We start from the raw sequence: 15408 nt of genomic DNA, 5'->3' as shown, positions 1-15408 counted from the left end.
TGTTTTTGCTATGAAAGAAAAAAAACATAACAAATGCTTGTCGTAATCATAACTCTAAAATGCGATACAATCATTTAAATGATGTGCGCACAGGTTTCACTTTCACTTCTGCGCGCGGCTCATGGCTGCAGTCACTGTGAGAAAAAACACATACATGCAAATCAATCCTCCCGCACGACCCTCAAACAATCGCTCTGTGCAACAAACTGAACGTTATTTACAAATTTATTACCAGTTATTCACAGCCTATGCAGGTTCTGTTTAGTAAAGTAGGCGTCATTTGCGTGCACGTTCTCTGCAGTAAACAAACAGCTCACGGTCAGCTCACGTGTGATTTCACGACTGTGAATACATCATTCCATAAGACAGAAATGACATTTTTGGGTGAATTATACCTTATAAATACAGTATGTGACACTTTTAACACCATTTGAAGGGGTCAATGGTGTCAAGACTTGTGCGACTGCCTTGCTTCTCTCCTGACCTTGAAAATATAATTGGCTGAATTGTAGAAAAGCTGAATTAAGATTGCGTGAAGGGTTGAATCGAGATTGTGATCTTTTTTCGATTAGTCGTGCAGCGCTAATTTTCATCATAAGTAGTGTGTAGAATTCACAGGAATACTGTATAACACATCACAAAAAATTGTTGCATTTGTAAGCAAGTAAACAACAAAAAAAATTAAATAACAAAAATATTAATTAAAAATAAATAAATAAATCAAGTTTTGATTGAGACAGTTCAGGTTATATACAGTGCTAAGTAGGGATGCAATGATTAACCGATTTCTGCTTTAATTCGTTCATTAATTGTAAAGGTTTCTCAACACCGCATTTCTGCACGGAACGAAACTGCAACTAAAAGTTCTGCCAACTGCGCACTACTTTAAAGTTCCACTCTTATACACCGAGGCTATGCACGCACACTGCATTAACTATGGCTGATGCTAAAAATAAGGGCCTTACACATATCACGTATCACACAGACGTTTAGCAGCCTTTGACTACATTTGTTCTCTTTAAAACGGAAATATTTAGCTAATATGATGCTTAAATGATCACTATTTTTTTAATTTATTCTTATTTTTATTTATTCATTTACAGTTCTGTCATTTATTTTCAGTGTAAAATTATTACTTGTGTTTAAATGCCAAAGACTTTTTTTCATTTTTTTTTTTCGTTTTTTATTATTATGTGCTGTATTAATTGGTTACTGAGCAGCAATAAACAACATTTTAAAATGTAAGTTTTCCTGTGATTTTATAAACTAGTAGTGTTTTGAATTGAATGAATGCATAATAATCGTGATGATCATAAACCGTGATTATTCCTCAGACAATAATCGCACAATCAAAAATTTATAATCGTTGCATCCCTAGTGCTAAGCATAAATGAGTACAGCCCTCAAAGATCTCCCTTTTAAATAAAAAAATATTTTTATATAAATTTTTAATATTTAATATTTCCATTCAATAGTCTTGTACTGTCTATACTGCAGGCAGTACTATGATATCTACACATAAAACAGCAGAGCAGAAACAACACAGCCAGAACTGCCAACTAAAGTAATGCTCGCAGTCAGTGTGTGGAGAAAACAGCAGATCACTTCCTACAAGCCGAGATTTTCAAAATGAGCGATTTACTAAAAGAAACAGATATCTTAGATGTAATAAATGATAATTCATCATCCTCCATTGGAAATGTACTGGGGTTGTGAAAAATGCATGAATTACTAATTAATGAGGCATTCTGAGCAGATTTACATATTCATAAAGGTGGGGTTGAGTAATTGACATATGCATGAGAGAGCTGAGTGATGGTTTTGAGATAATAACACATGCCTTCATAGGAACCTTTATTTTTCTAAATTCTTCAAAAAGCAGAGGGAGTGAAGATGCTTTTAAATTTCCATTACGTATTCATTCTTCCCAAAAGAAATGCAGTCAAATGCTTTCAGAGATAAATACACTGAGGGAATGCAATGATGTGAAACAGTATGTAAAATTACATTTTTGTGAAATATTGCCCTATACAGATTCTTCAAAAGTTCATTTAGCAAACGGATGTGCCCAACAACCATGCTTGGAAATTCTAAACATATGACTGAATCCTAAAGTGAATACACAAATACGCTTTTCAAAGACGAGTGAAGGGGAAAAAAGACAGAGAAATAAAGCATAACAAATACATTTATGGAAAGAGCTAACTGGCATACATGCAGTCAATCAATCATCGACAGGCTCGACAAAGTGCGCTGGGTGCTAAAGAACCCGTCTAATCCAATGCAGAAAAATGTAAACTTAAATTTAGATGTCAACAAAGCTCTACTTGCTTTAATCCTGTGGACTGTTTCCAAAGTAACACCCAATTCCAAAGGTTCCTCCTAACAATTCTGATACAATTTCACACATATCTCTTTCACCTTCAGAATGCATTCAAGCCTGTTTCAACATTGTAGCTAAAAATAAAATAAATAAATAAAATAGTTTCAGTACAAATCATTAAGAGCCTCAACATACAGATCATTTATTTTTGAGACTTAAACATTAAAAAAAAAAAAAAAAAAAAAAAAAAAGTCAAAAGACTTATGCTTTTCTAATATCTTACATACTGCAGTTAACCTGAATATTGTTGCTAAATTGACAAGCATTAACCTTTTAACTGCCTGCTCTACCAAATGGCTGGGCCAATCGCTCGGGAGGTTGAGTAGTGAGGCCGAAGTCATGTCGCGTTTCCACTGTCGAGCTAGTAGCTCGCAGCACGTCATGCAAACCCCGCCCCCGGAACGTATCCCAAGTCAAATGTCACACAACCCGCCCAGTTAAGCGGGAATCAGGCAGATAAAGCACACCATCTCATCATAACGAAACAATTAAAATAAAGACACACAAAACAAACAAATGACACGTTACTGTACAGCAGTACATTATATGTCTACATGCACAGGCTATGTAAAATAATATAGCTTTACTTAAATATAAAGTAAAGCTATATTAAAATTGAATGTAGCTTTAAAACAGTTTAATTTATGTATTGTATATACCTACATTGTTATAGCTTTTGTTTGTTTTTTATTGGTTTATTTATTTAATGTGATTTTATTCTATCCGATATTTGTAATTCTTTAAAGTATTTCAATATAGCTTAGGCTTTATCGAGATATGACACTATTGTTTTGAGTCTACAAAAGTGGACACGTAATTTGTAAAGTTTTATCTCTTAAGTCTTTCTGTTTTAATCATATTTTTTATCTCCAAAATAAAAAAAATAAATAAAAAAAAGAAGCCGTTCGCGGCATCAAAAGAGCTGAGGAGAGCACCCTTTTGCCCGGGCTCACACACATACAGGCATCTAACGTGCACGTATCACGCACAAACACAACTTTTAAACTTGACAAAAACTCTTGACAACCTTTACTGGCTGCTGTGTTTTTATATATGGTGTAAAGATTATTATGCGTTGTTGAAACATCAAGGAGGATGCCGCAAAGAAATGTCACTTATAAATTAAAACTACCTTTTTACTATTTATGTAACAGCCTTACATTTAAAAGGGAAACATAGGGGTGATCATAAGCAGAAAGACCCCTAGCCTATAAAGTGTTTTATGGAATAGCCGATCTTAAACTGACCAGCTATATGTTTTCTTTCCCTTATTTATTTGTTTGTTTGCCGCATGTACTCGTGCGCAATCGGAAAACTAGTGTAATGAAGGCATGCCATCTTTAACAGACACGGGTGAAGTCCGCCTCTCCTTTCACTCCACACCGAAGCCCCAGCCGGCACTCTTTGGCCCAAGGTATTCGGTGGGCCAAAAAAGGCAGACCGCTGGCCCCGAGAAAGCCCTGCTTTGGCCCGATCAGGCCCAGGAAATAACAGTGGAAACGTGACAGGCCTTGGCTCGCTCACTTTAGGTGCAATAGTGGAAACACGGCTAGTATCTGGATGGGAGACCACATGGGAAAACTAGGTTGCTGTTGGAAGTGGTGTTAGTGAGACCAGCAGGGGGCGTTCAACCTGTGGTCTGCGAGAGTCTCAATGCCCCAGTAAAGTGAAGGTGACACTATACTGTCTGTGAGCACAGTCTTTCGGATGAGATGTTAAACCGAGGTCCTGACTCTCTGTGGTCATTAAAAATCTAATGACACTTCTCATAGAGGGTAGGGTGTAACCCCAGTGTTCTGGCTAAAGTCCCTCCATCGGCCTTACCCATCATGGCCGCCCAATCATCCCCATCCACCGAACTGGCTCTATCACTCTATCTATCATCTCTCCACTAGGGCTGGGTACCGAAACCCGGTGCCATTATAGCACTGGTACCTTTGTAACCGGTATGTACCGGATCATATCAGTATATGAATTTCGACGCCTAATTTCGGTACCACTGGTTCTGCAACAAGGACGTAAGAAAGAGGTGCAAAGGCACACATAGTTACGCGTTGTCACAGCATCTCTAAACATTTAATTCTAAACAACTTTGAGGAATACAGACAGGCGATGTCAGGCATTTGTTCTTGTTGCTTATAGGGAACGGACGCACGCAGTACAGCGCATTCGGTGAGCGAGAGCGACTCTCTTCAGATCAACATGCAGATGTTTATCAAATTTGCTTTTAAGCGTTCTAAAGCGTATTTTACAAGCAAGGATTCTGACACAACAACGTGAAGCAGATGATTTACAAAAGTTGCGTTTAAGGGGGAAACATGTCAAACGTAATGACACATTAGAGGGCTCAAAGGCAGAGGAAAGCACTCTATGATGTCTCTGACATCAGCTGGCACTCTTAATGAGTACGTACATGGACTCTAATGCTCCGATTTTAATATGATTTAGACAATACTCTGATTTAGAAACTAGACTACCATGTAAACAGTGATTTTTGATAACTCTAAAAGGATCACAGACACCTGCGTTGCGAAATGCAGAGGTTTTTTCTTTCCATTTAACATGCGGTATCAAATTCAATTAAAAGAGCACTCTTCCACCAGTCCCCGTGTCAACAAGTTTGGCCCCCCCTCATGGTGACAGTGAGTGCATAATATTTTACTAGTTATTTGGCAAGACAGTTGTATACAGAGAATGTCCCTTTAAGTGTTTTATAGTCTTTTACTCAGATTAAAGTGTAATTTAAAGACTTAATCAGTAAACTACGAAAGTTGAAATAATTAGTCAAATTATTTTGTAACTGATTTGTTGTGTATATCAAAAATATACAGTAAATGTTTCTTAAGGAGGCTATTAATACTAATAAAAATACTAATAAAAATACTAATACTAATAACTACAAATAAAAGATTTTTCTAGAGTCATCCACCATAATTTTGTGGCTCAAAAGTATCGGTCCAGGCACTGTTTTGGCACCGGTACCGTTATAAAGTATCGATTTGGCACCAGTATCGAACTGATCCCAAACGATACCCAACCCTACTCTTCACTCCCCCTGTAGTTGGTGTGTGGTGAGCTCATTGGCACTGTTGTCTTGTGGCTGCTGTCACATCATCCAAGTGGATGCTGCACACTGGTGGTGGTGTGGAGAGACCCCCCTTATGATTGTGAAGCGCTTTGGGTGTAGGCTTGTGCCGGTATTCGGTAATGCGATAAATCACGGTAATGAATATGCACAATATTGTTATCGCGGGCACTTCAAAATACGTGAAAAATAATAGATCCGAATTTATATTCTTAGAACGCGTCTTAGCTTATTTTCCTTCAACCGCTTGAAGAAACACTGCGTATATGCTGCGCAGAATTGATGCGCACTCTGATGTAAACAATACCCACATGTAGAAGCCTTGTGTGCAGGCAGTGCGCGCCGCCGCTGCCACCGCGCTATAATCCTCACACGCAGGGGCGGGCTGGCCATCTGGCAAACCGGGCACTTTCCCGGTGGGCCGACGTACTTTTTGGGCCGGGCTGATCATCGTCTTATGATTTGATCGGCCCATAAAAGGCTTAGCAGCCTATCGTTTTTTTCTGCCTTATTGATTGACGCTGCTGTGATCTGTGACTCTCTGAAAGTAGATGCTTTTTTTCCCGGACAGACAGACCGGGCCGGTCCATGTGACACTCTGCAGCCCATTGGCACTTTTCGGTATTGACATTGGGCTGGCCCAATCACAAACTCCTATTTTGGACTCCGTGTGAGCGTGCGTCGTCTGTGTGTATTTGTCAAAATAGTCGAGAGTCAGAGAGAAAAAACGCAAGGGAGGCGCAGAGAAATCGCGGGAAATACACCGGCGTTTCATTTAGCGATTCTGAAAAGTTCTCTGTTCATTCTAGTACACGGCTAAAACGCAAATCACGTGACCACACACTCTCTGCCCAGAGCTGCAGCTACTAGTTCAGCAGGTAAGCATAAACCCCAGATGAGAGTATAGTGCATGTCAGACAGTTCATCTGCTGGGTGATCTCATCTCACTATAGTTGTTAAACGTGATATTGAATTCATCTTGTTGTCTCTCTCTAACAATTCTTATGTCTTTTGAATCACTTGTTCTCAGTTAACTGTTTTGGCTGAGTGCAGAGCTAATATATTAATTTATGTAACCACATACACTGATTCTGCACATTGACTGATTGCTTACCTTTATCGTTTAAATTTAATGTACGTTATACTGTTATAATGGCCATTATTGGTTATTAAAACTGATATTCTGCAAAAGAGACAGTGTAAATCAAATATCAAAATGAAACAAATTTGACTTATATTATATTTTCATTGTTTAGATAGTGAAACAGCAAGCAGGATGAGGTGAAAGAGGTTAAAATGTAACACTGTTCCCTTTGAAGATTTACCCATGCATTAGCAGGCAGTTTTTGTTGTTTATTATTGAATATAGGCTGAGTGAATAGTGTATTGAATAAGCTAAATTGACTGTAGTGTATGAGTGTGTGTGAATGAGTGTGTATGGGTGATTTCCAATATTGGGTTGTGGCTGGAAAGGCTGCATAAAACATGCTGGAATAGTTGGCAGTTGTTATGAAGCGGACAGGAGACAGAGGTAAGGAAACGTTAGGGTGTTTATTGAATGACAACAAGGAGCACATGAAGGATAGCCAGGAGGATCAGGAATGATGTTGGGGTCTTTTCCTCCGTGGCTGGGTAACAGGAATACACGAGGATGGACAGCACACACCAGATACAGCTGACAGAGGATGACACAGACTTGGAAGGACTGGAAGACAGGACGATTCGGGAGGACCAGGAAGACTAGGAGGAATACAAAGAGAACAGGTAAGTAAATCGTTTGTTTAGCTGAGGATGACTACGCTGAGTGGTCGCTCAGTTGTCCGCTTTCGTCGAGACGAGCCCGGACAATGAGCGACTGGAGTGCTGTGCTTTTATCTGGTGCTCGTGAATGTGATGCAGCTGTGTGCTCATTAGAAGTCAGGTGATGGTGATCTTCGTGAGTGGGGGTCGTGAGAGCCTGACCAATCCATGACAGTACCCCCCTCCCCAGGGCCCGCTCCTGAGGGCCGACACCTCCGACGCCGTGGTGGTCTCCCTCTGCCTCTAGGCGCTGGGAACTCAGGGTGGCTCTCATGAAACTCCACCATGAGACTAGGATCGAGAATATCAGCTCTGGGAACCCATGTCCTTTCTTCGGGGCCGTACCCTTCCCAGTCCACCAGGTACTCCAACTGGCCACCACGACGTCGGGAACGCAAGATCTCCTTCACTGCGTAGACGGCTCCTTCTTCTAGGAGCAGTGGAGGAGGGGGTTCCTCTTCGTGGTCAGGCTCTGTGGAGGGAAGAACAGGATCGTGATAGGGTTTCAGGAGTGATACGTGGAATGTAGGGTGAATACGGTAGTGAGAGGGTAATTGTAGTTTGTAGGTGACGGGGTTAACCTGTTCCACGATGGTGAAGGGACCAACAAATCGGGGACTTAACTTGCGAGAGGGCAGTCGCATGCGTATGTCCCGGGTGGATAGCCACACCTTTTGTCCGGGTGTGTATCTGGGTTCTTCAGACCTTCTTCTATCGGCGGTTACCTTGCTTCGACGGACTGCCCTCTGCAGATGTTGATGAGCCTCGTCCCAGACTCTCTCGCTCTCCCGGAACCAGTGATCCACTGCGGGGACATCAGATGGTTCGCCATCCCAGGGAAAGAGCGGTGGTTGGAAGCCCAGGACGCACTGGAATGGCGTGAGTCCGGTGGAGGGTTGCCGCAGTGAATTTTGGGCATATTCTGCCCAGCCCAAATACTGGCTCCAGGAGCTCTGGTGACCACTGCAGAAGGTCCTCAGGAACCGTCCCACCTCCTGAATCTTCCTCTCTGTCTGCCCGTTGGTTTGGGGATGATATCCAGAAGAGAGGCTGACGGCCACACCTAGGAGCTTGAAGAAGGCTTTCCATAGACGTGAGATGAACTGTGGACCTCTGTCCGACACAATATCTTCTGGAATACCAAATGACCTGAAGACTTGATTAAAGATATTGTCGGCTGTTTCAAAGGCTGTGGGAAGACCTTTCAGAGGGATTAGTTTGACAAACTTTGAGAATCTATCTACTATGACTAGAATACAGGTATTACCTTCTGACGAAGGGAGATCAGTGATAAAGTCCACTCCTAGGTGTGACCAGGGACGGTTCGGAATCGGCAAGGGATGGAGCTTTCCAGCGGGTAGATGACGTGGGCTCTTGGATTGGGCACAGTCCTTACAGCCCTGAACATATTGCCTCACATCCCTTGCCATGTTTGGCCACCAGAATCGTTGGGATACTAGCGAGAGAGTATTGTTGATCCCTGGATGTCCAGTGCCTAGCGAGGTATGTAAGGAGTGGATCAGATCTACCCTGTGTTCAGGTGGTATGAACTGCCGATGAGGAGGGCATCCCGGCGGAGCAGGGGCTTCCGGAGTGGCAACGACTGGAGGAGCGTTCCAGGTGATCGGACAAATGGAGATGTGTTCGGGAAGAATCTTCGTTGGGAGTTCTTCATGATCGTGATGCTCGTGTAAACGAGAGAGAGCGTCTGCTCTTAGATTCTTGGGTCCTGGACGATAGGAAATGGAGAAATCAAAACGTGAGAAGAAAAGTGACCATCTGGCTTGACGTGGACATAGTCTCTTGGCCTCTTTGATATATTGGAGGTTTTTGTGATCTGTGATCACCTGGAACGGATGTTTGGCTCCCTCCAACCAGTGACGCCACTCCTCCAAGGCTAGCTTGATTGCTAGCAGCTCCCTGTCTCCTATGCTGTAATTCTGCTCCGCCGGGCTCAACTTCCGAGAGAAATAGGCACAGGGATGCAGTCGGGGCGGTGTATCATGATGTTGAGATAATACTGCCCCGACGCCGGTGGTGGATGCGTCCACTTCCACCACGAAAGGAAGATTTGGGTCAGGATGAGTCAGGAGTGGGGCCCTTGTGAACTCCTTCTTAAGAAGGCGGAAGGCTGCGGCTGCTTCTTTGGTCCACTCCAGTCCTTTGGGTTTACCCTTGAGGAGATTAGTGAGAGGTGATGTAATCCTGCTGTAGTCCTTGATAAACCGTCTATAAAAGTTAGCAAACCCAAGAAACCTCTGGAGCTCCTTAATGGAAGTGGGTTCTGACCAGGATAGAACAGCCTCAATTTTCTTCCCATCCATACGTATACCGGTTTGATCAATGATGTATCCCAAGAAATGAATCGACTTCTGGTGGAATGAGCATTTCTCCGCTTTGAGGTAGAGGTGATGTTCTCTCAATGTGTGTAGGACCTCCGCAACGTGTTGGCGATGTTCGGCCTCACTCCGGGAGTAAATGAGGATGTCATCTATGTACACTATTACAAAGTGGTGAAGAAACTCCCGGAGGACTTCATGAATGAAGTTTTGGAATACGGAGGGGGCGTTGACCAGACCGTAAGGCATGACCTCATATTCATAGTGGCCAGTAGGGGTCACGAATGCTGTCTTCCATTGGTCCCCCTCACGTATTCTTATCAGATTATACGCGCTGCGGAGGTCCAATTTAGTGAAGACTTTAGCTTCTCGGAGCTGTTCCAAAGCGGCTGGTACCAGAGGAAGGGGATATCGGTATTTTACTGTACCGTTATTTAGGACCCTGTAGTCGATGCATGGACGCAGCCCTCCGTCCTTCTTGGCCACAAAGAAGAAGCTTGAGGCGGCTGGTGATTTTGAGTGACGTATGTACCCCTGACTCAGAGCCTCCCTTATGTAATCTTCCATTGCCTGATTCTCTGGAAGCGAGAGCGGGTAGATCCTACCTCTTGGCAACTGGGCATCTGGAACTAGGTCGATCGCGCAGTCCCATGGCCGATGCGGCGGTAGCTGGGAAGCTCTCTTGGGGCAGAAGACATCATGAAAGGAGCTGTACTCCTTAGGAATGTGGATAGACTGCTTCTCAGGAGGGCCCTCGACCGATGTTGCAAACAAAGAAATGGGGTTCCGACCTTGAAGAGGGAGATTTGGAAAACAGGTAGGTGTACATCCAGATCCCCATTTCTTTATCTCTCCTGTGCCCCAAGAGATGATGGGATCGTGCTTCACCAGCCACGGGCGCCCTAGAATGATGTCCATATTTGCACCCTCCAGAACCAGAAATTGAATCCTCTCTTGATGTAACAGCCCCACTTGAAGAAGGATGTCTTCGCATTGTCGATGGATACGGGTCGAAGATCGAGTGCACTGGGTTATCGGTTGTATCTGGTATATATGCGAGGACGCCTCAGTACGGAGGTGGAGTTGACGACAGAGGGATTGGGAGATGAAGTTCCCTGCTGACCCGGAGTCGATGAGGGCTGTGACAAGGAGAGAAATAGCGGCAGTAGTTATTTGTACGGTGGTAGTAAGTGGTTTACATTGTTCAATATTCGTACTGAATACACTCACTGAAGTCCGAATGGGACGAAGGGGACACTCCATACGGGTGTGTCCACTGACACCGCAGTATAGACACAGACCCCGGGTCAGCCTCCTCTGTCGTTCCGCTGATGTCAGTCTTCCAGACTCTATTATCATGGGTTCTGGTTCTGGAGAGGCTGTTGACTCAGGCGATTGGAGGAGTGCAGACGAGGGGGTGATGGTGTCCTGTTGATAGGAACGGAGACGATCGGAACATCGGAGAGAATGTTGGATGAATCTCTCCAGACCCATTGTATCATCTAATGTGGCCAGCTGGATTCGGAGAGTGGGTTCCAAGCCGAGCCGGTACGTGGTCAACAACGATCTCTCATTCCATCCACTTGCAGCTGCTAGAGTGCGAAACCGGAGAGCATATTCCTGTGTAGATAGAGTACCTTGCTTTAGATGATACAGCTGCTCTCCAGCGGCTACTTCCCCATCAGAACGTCCAAACACCTCTTTGAAATACTCCGTGAAGGTAGTGATGGAATTCATGACCGGCCCGGCTTGGTTCCAGATCGTCTCAGCCCATTTAAGTGCAGGTCCAGAGAGTAGTGATACGATGTAGGCGATCTTTGACTTATCTGTGGGATATAGAGAAGGTTGCATTTCGAATATGAGGGAACATTGTAACAGAAAACCATTGCACTCCCCCGCTCCGCCTGAGTAGGGCGCTGGTTGGGCCATGGGACTGGAAGGAAGGGCCGAAGAAGAAACTGTGGAGGCGGAAGTGCTCGGTGCTGGTGGTGCGTTGGAAAGTGGAGCTGGTGGCTGTAGAATCCGCTTCAACTGGTCCACCAGCTCTTGAAAGTGATCGAGGGTGCTCATGTTGTCGTCGTTATGGGTCCGGGCTTCTGTTATGAAGCGGACAGGAGACAGAGGTAAGGAAACGTTAGGGTGTTTATTGAATGACAACAAGGAGCACATGAAGGATAGCCAGGAGGATCAGGAATGATGTTGGGGTCTTTTCCTCCGTGGCTGGGTAACAGGAATACACGAGGATGGACAGCACACACCAGATACAGCTGACAGAGGATGACACAGACTTGGAAGGACTGGAAGACAGGACGATTCGGGAGGACCAGGAAGACTAGGAGGAATACAAAGAGAACAGGTAAGTAAATCGTTTGTTTAGCTGAGGATGACTACGCTGAGTGGTCGCTCAGTTGTCCGCTTTCGTCGAGACGAGCCCGGACAATGAGCGACTGGAGTGCTGTGCTTTTATCTGGTGCTCGTGAATGTGATGCAGCTGTGTGCTCATTAGAAGTCAGGTGATGGTGATCTTCGTGAGTGGGGGTCGTGAGAGCCTGACCAATCCATGACAGCAGTTCATTCCACGATTGCTGATCGAAGACGGTTTCCCTTTGCACATTCACTTTGATATAATTGCTCAAGTTTACTTTTATATTGTGTATTGTTTTATTTATATTTATTTGTATTTAAATGTTTGAAGTACTTTTAGTTAATTAAAAAGTTATTAATGTTACTAAGTTGACGAAACTGAAGTTTTTTGTGTTTTTTTACCTGTTTCTCTAGTAAAATTACAATATTGTGATAATACCGTATACCGTGATAAAAGCTCAATCAATTAATCGCAGCATGAAAATGTGATACCGGCACATGCCTATTTGGGTGTATGGCCATATGCAATAAATGCGCTATATCAATACACATTACATTACATATTTTCAGATTTTTCATAGTATATGTATTAATTTCTGTACTTTTACCATAACCCGACATATCTACCATTTGGTAGAGGTTGATATTTTAGAAATTATGGGAGGTGTTGAAAAAAAAAATGCATTGAGTGTGTTAACTTGCAACATTAGGAGTTAGAGGTGCATTAGGTGATTATCTTCAGAAACATTTTTTGCTGTGCCAGTTGAAAGTCTCTTCACATTGCAATAGTAGTTATTAAAGTAAATGATCTAAATGTATTTATTTGTATTTTTCTGGGTAAGGCATTATTCTGGGTAAGGCATAAGACTAAAAAAAAAAAAAGTTCATCCAATTAAATATTGTCGGGCCGACATCTCCCATAATTCTGATAAGTAGCCCAAACTCTCGGTCAACAAATGTAGATTTGGGCTTCTACGCATCTCTGTTCACGCATATCCGCCATTAGCACGTGCAAGTCTGCATACGTGCCGCAGGTGAAAACAAATGCTGAATCGAAACTTTTTAAAATCCTGAATCAATTTTGGAGTTACATTTGCACGCTGGAGGAAGGATGACACCATAGCTGAAGTATTTCTGTTAGACAGATAATGTTTTAAAACTATTTAGTCCCCCAAAGTTGATATAGATTGTGTTGTGTTATGAATGGGTTATACGATATGAATAGAAGTGTTGTTCATCCACTGAAATTATCCAGTGAAAGAGTAAAGTAACTATTTTCAGTTTCATAAGGGACCTTTTACAGCATCAATGTCGCTGAAGATTATATCCACATTGGTTTATTTTTGAATAATGACAGCCTGTGACGCGCTCCCTATACTGTTTACCATGCTACTCTGAATATTCGCTTTGAAATAGCATTTAAAAAAGTGTAATAAGTGTAAAAAACTAGTGGGTTGTCTGCTGTAATGTCGTGGTGTGCGCGTTCGCGATTTTAGGATGTGTGGCTTTGAAACACAGTCCCTCCCCTGCCATCCAAAGATAATATGCTAACCGGTTAGCATTTTGGCACATCACCTACTGCACCTTTAAGAAAAGCAATCCAAATTTTTATTTCTTGGTGAGGCAGTTAAAAGGATAATTATTGACAAAAATGTATATTTTTAAACTGTCTATTTACGTTGTCTGGATGTTGATTTGTCAGAATAAATATGTAGGTTTTATACATTTTGAAGGTTTTTGAGCAATCGAGAGTTTCAAAAATGTAATTACATTCATTTCAAAAGGTTTGAATGCATGATGATAGCTGAAGACAGTATTTAGTGTTAAGACCCCAGAGAGCTGATAAAAGGATGGGATTTATGGCACCCCGTCGTGCCATGAGGTCAGCTTTTTGGAGACTTGCTGCAGATGGGGTGGGTCCAAGAGCATTTGGACGGGACAAGCATGTATGTCATTCGGAAAACGTCTCAGCCATTGTTTGGACTGCTTGAACAAAGGCTTTCTGAAAGCTGACCCAAATATGGTGCATTAGAAGAGCACAAAAACATTCAGATGGTTCCTAGGCTTTCTTTACAACTATGCACCGCCGAATGACAAGTTCAACAAAAACATGTTGAGTTTTTCACCCGGGCCTATTGTGTTCCCACATTAACTCCAAGCTGAGCTCTTTGAGCTCATCCAGAGTTGTGTCTGGACTCCATGGGTCTGAGATGGCTCTGTCAGCGGGTTTGGCCTCCACTGCACTCCACACCGTCTCCTTCAATGTTCTTTTCATTCTCACTCCCTTTTCCCCCCTCTCAGCAACTTGGCTTCCACACACACTGAAGCGAGCGATTGATGGGGCAAGAGAGAAGTTAAACAATTAAAGATGGCCCTCTGCGCCAACTGTTTTGTGCATTAGGCATCACGCTGAGAGGAAGCCTTTGTGCTCGCAGTTATTGTTTGGATGGAAAACCAAAGATCTCATTCTCAAAGCAAAAGAACTCTCTGCTGCCAGTGTGAATAATATATCAAGGTGCCTGGGTACAACAATCATTTGATTCCCACTGGGACCGGATGGATAGCGGCGTAACTGAAAATGAGGTTGATGCAACATCTGGTCAAGCACGGCCAATGGGAGCCCAAAACTAATTGCAAGTATAATGGCAGGTCTCGCTTCTTAGTAAAGCGAAAAACAGCTGTCCTTATCAATCAGATGGAGATGATCACTATCGCACACACGGGGGCTTGACGGCAGAGGTGAAGTATCACAAATTAGGCGCTGCTTTAGAAACGCTGAAGTTTGACTTTAACCTTGCAGGACTTTTGGAAGGCACTTCTGAGTATGGGAGAGGAGTTTTGGCAGAGGAACAGAAAGCCTGGTGGGTCCGCACATCTCGGGATGCTGGTACTCCACACTAATCCATTTTAAACCATCTGTGAAATTAGCAAGATTCCTTAAGTCCTTCACCTCCAAGGATTAAAAATGGCCCTGGGTCTGAGCCATCACATGTACGCATATGTATACATGTCTGCTATCAGCCCAAACTTCTGAGGCTATAATCACACTTTACCCTCTACATGACAGATGCTTTGAAAAGGTAACTACTTTGAAGACAATTTCAGCCGAGTCTCCTCCTCGAGTCTTTTGAGATGCTCTTTGAAATCTGTAGAATCTGCACTTTGTGTTATATTACATAAATACGAGCCTTCTTTGTGAGACTTACTCCCCCTGCAATTCTCCACACTCCAAAGTTGAATAGCGGCATGACGCGCAGCCCGGCACGCTGCAAAGTCTGTCAAAAACAAACCCAACCACTTTAAGTGTACGAAAAAAAAAGGAAGGCATTTCAGAGCTGGAACATCTGCTGAATGGCAGTCTGGGCCACAAGGTAAACAAAAGCCATACATAGACAAAAGTTACCTGCAATGCCTCCTTGAACCATACACATAAACAG

The sequence above is a fragment of the Danio aesculapii genome, unplaced genomic scaffold, assembly GCF_903798145.1.
Source record: "Danio aesculapii unplaced genomic scaffold, fDanAes4.1, whole genome shotgun sequence".
NCBI lineage: Eukaryota > Metazoa > Chordata > Actinopteri > Cypriniformes > Danionidae > Danio > Danio aesculapii.
Note: the sequence above shows the minus strand (reverse complement) of the source record.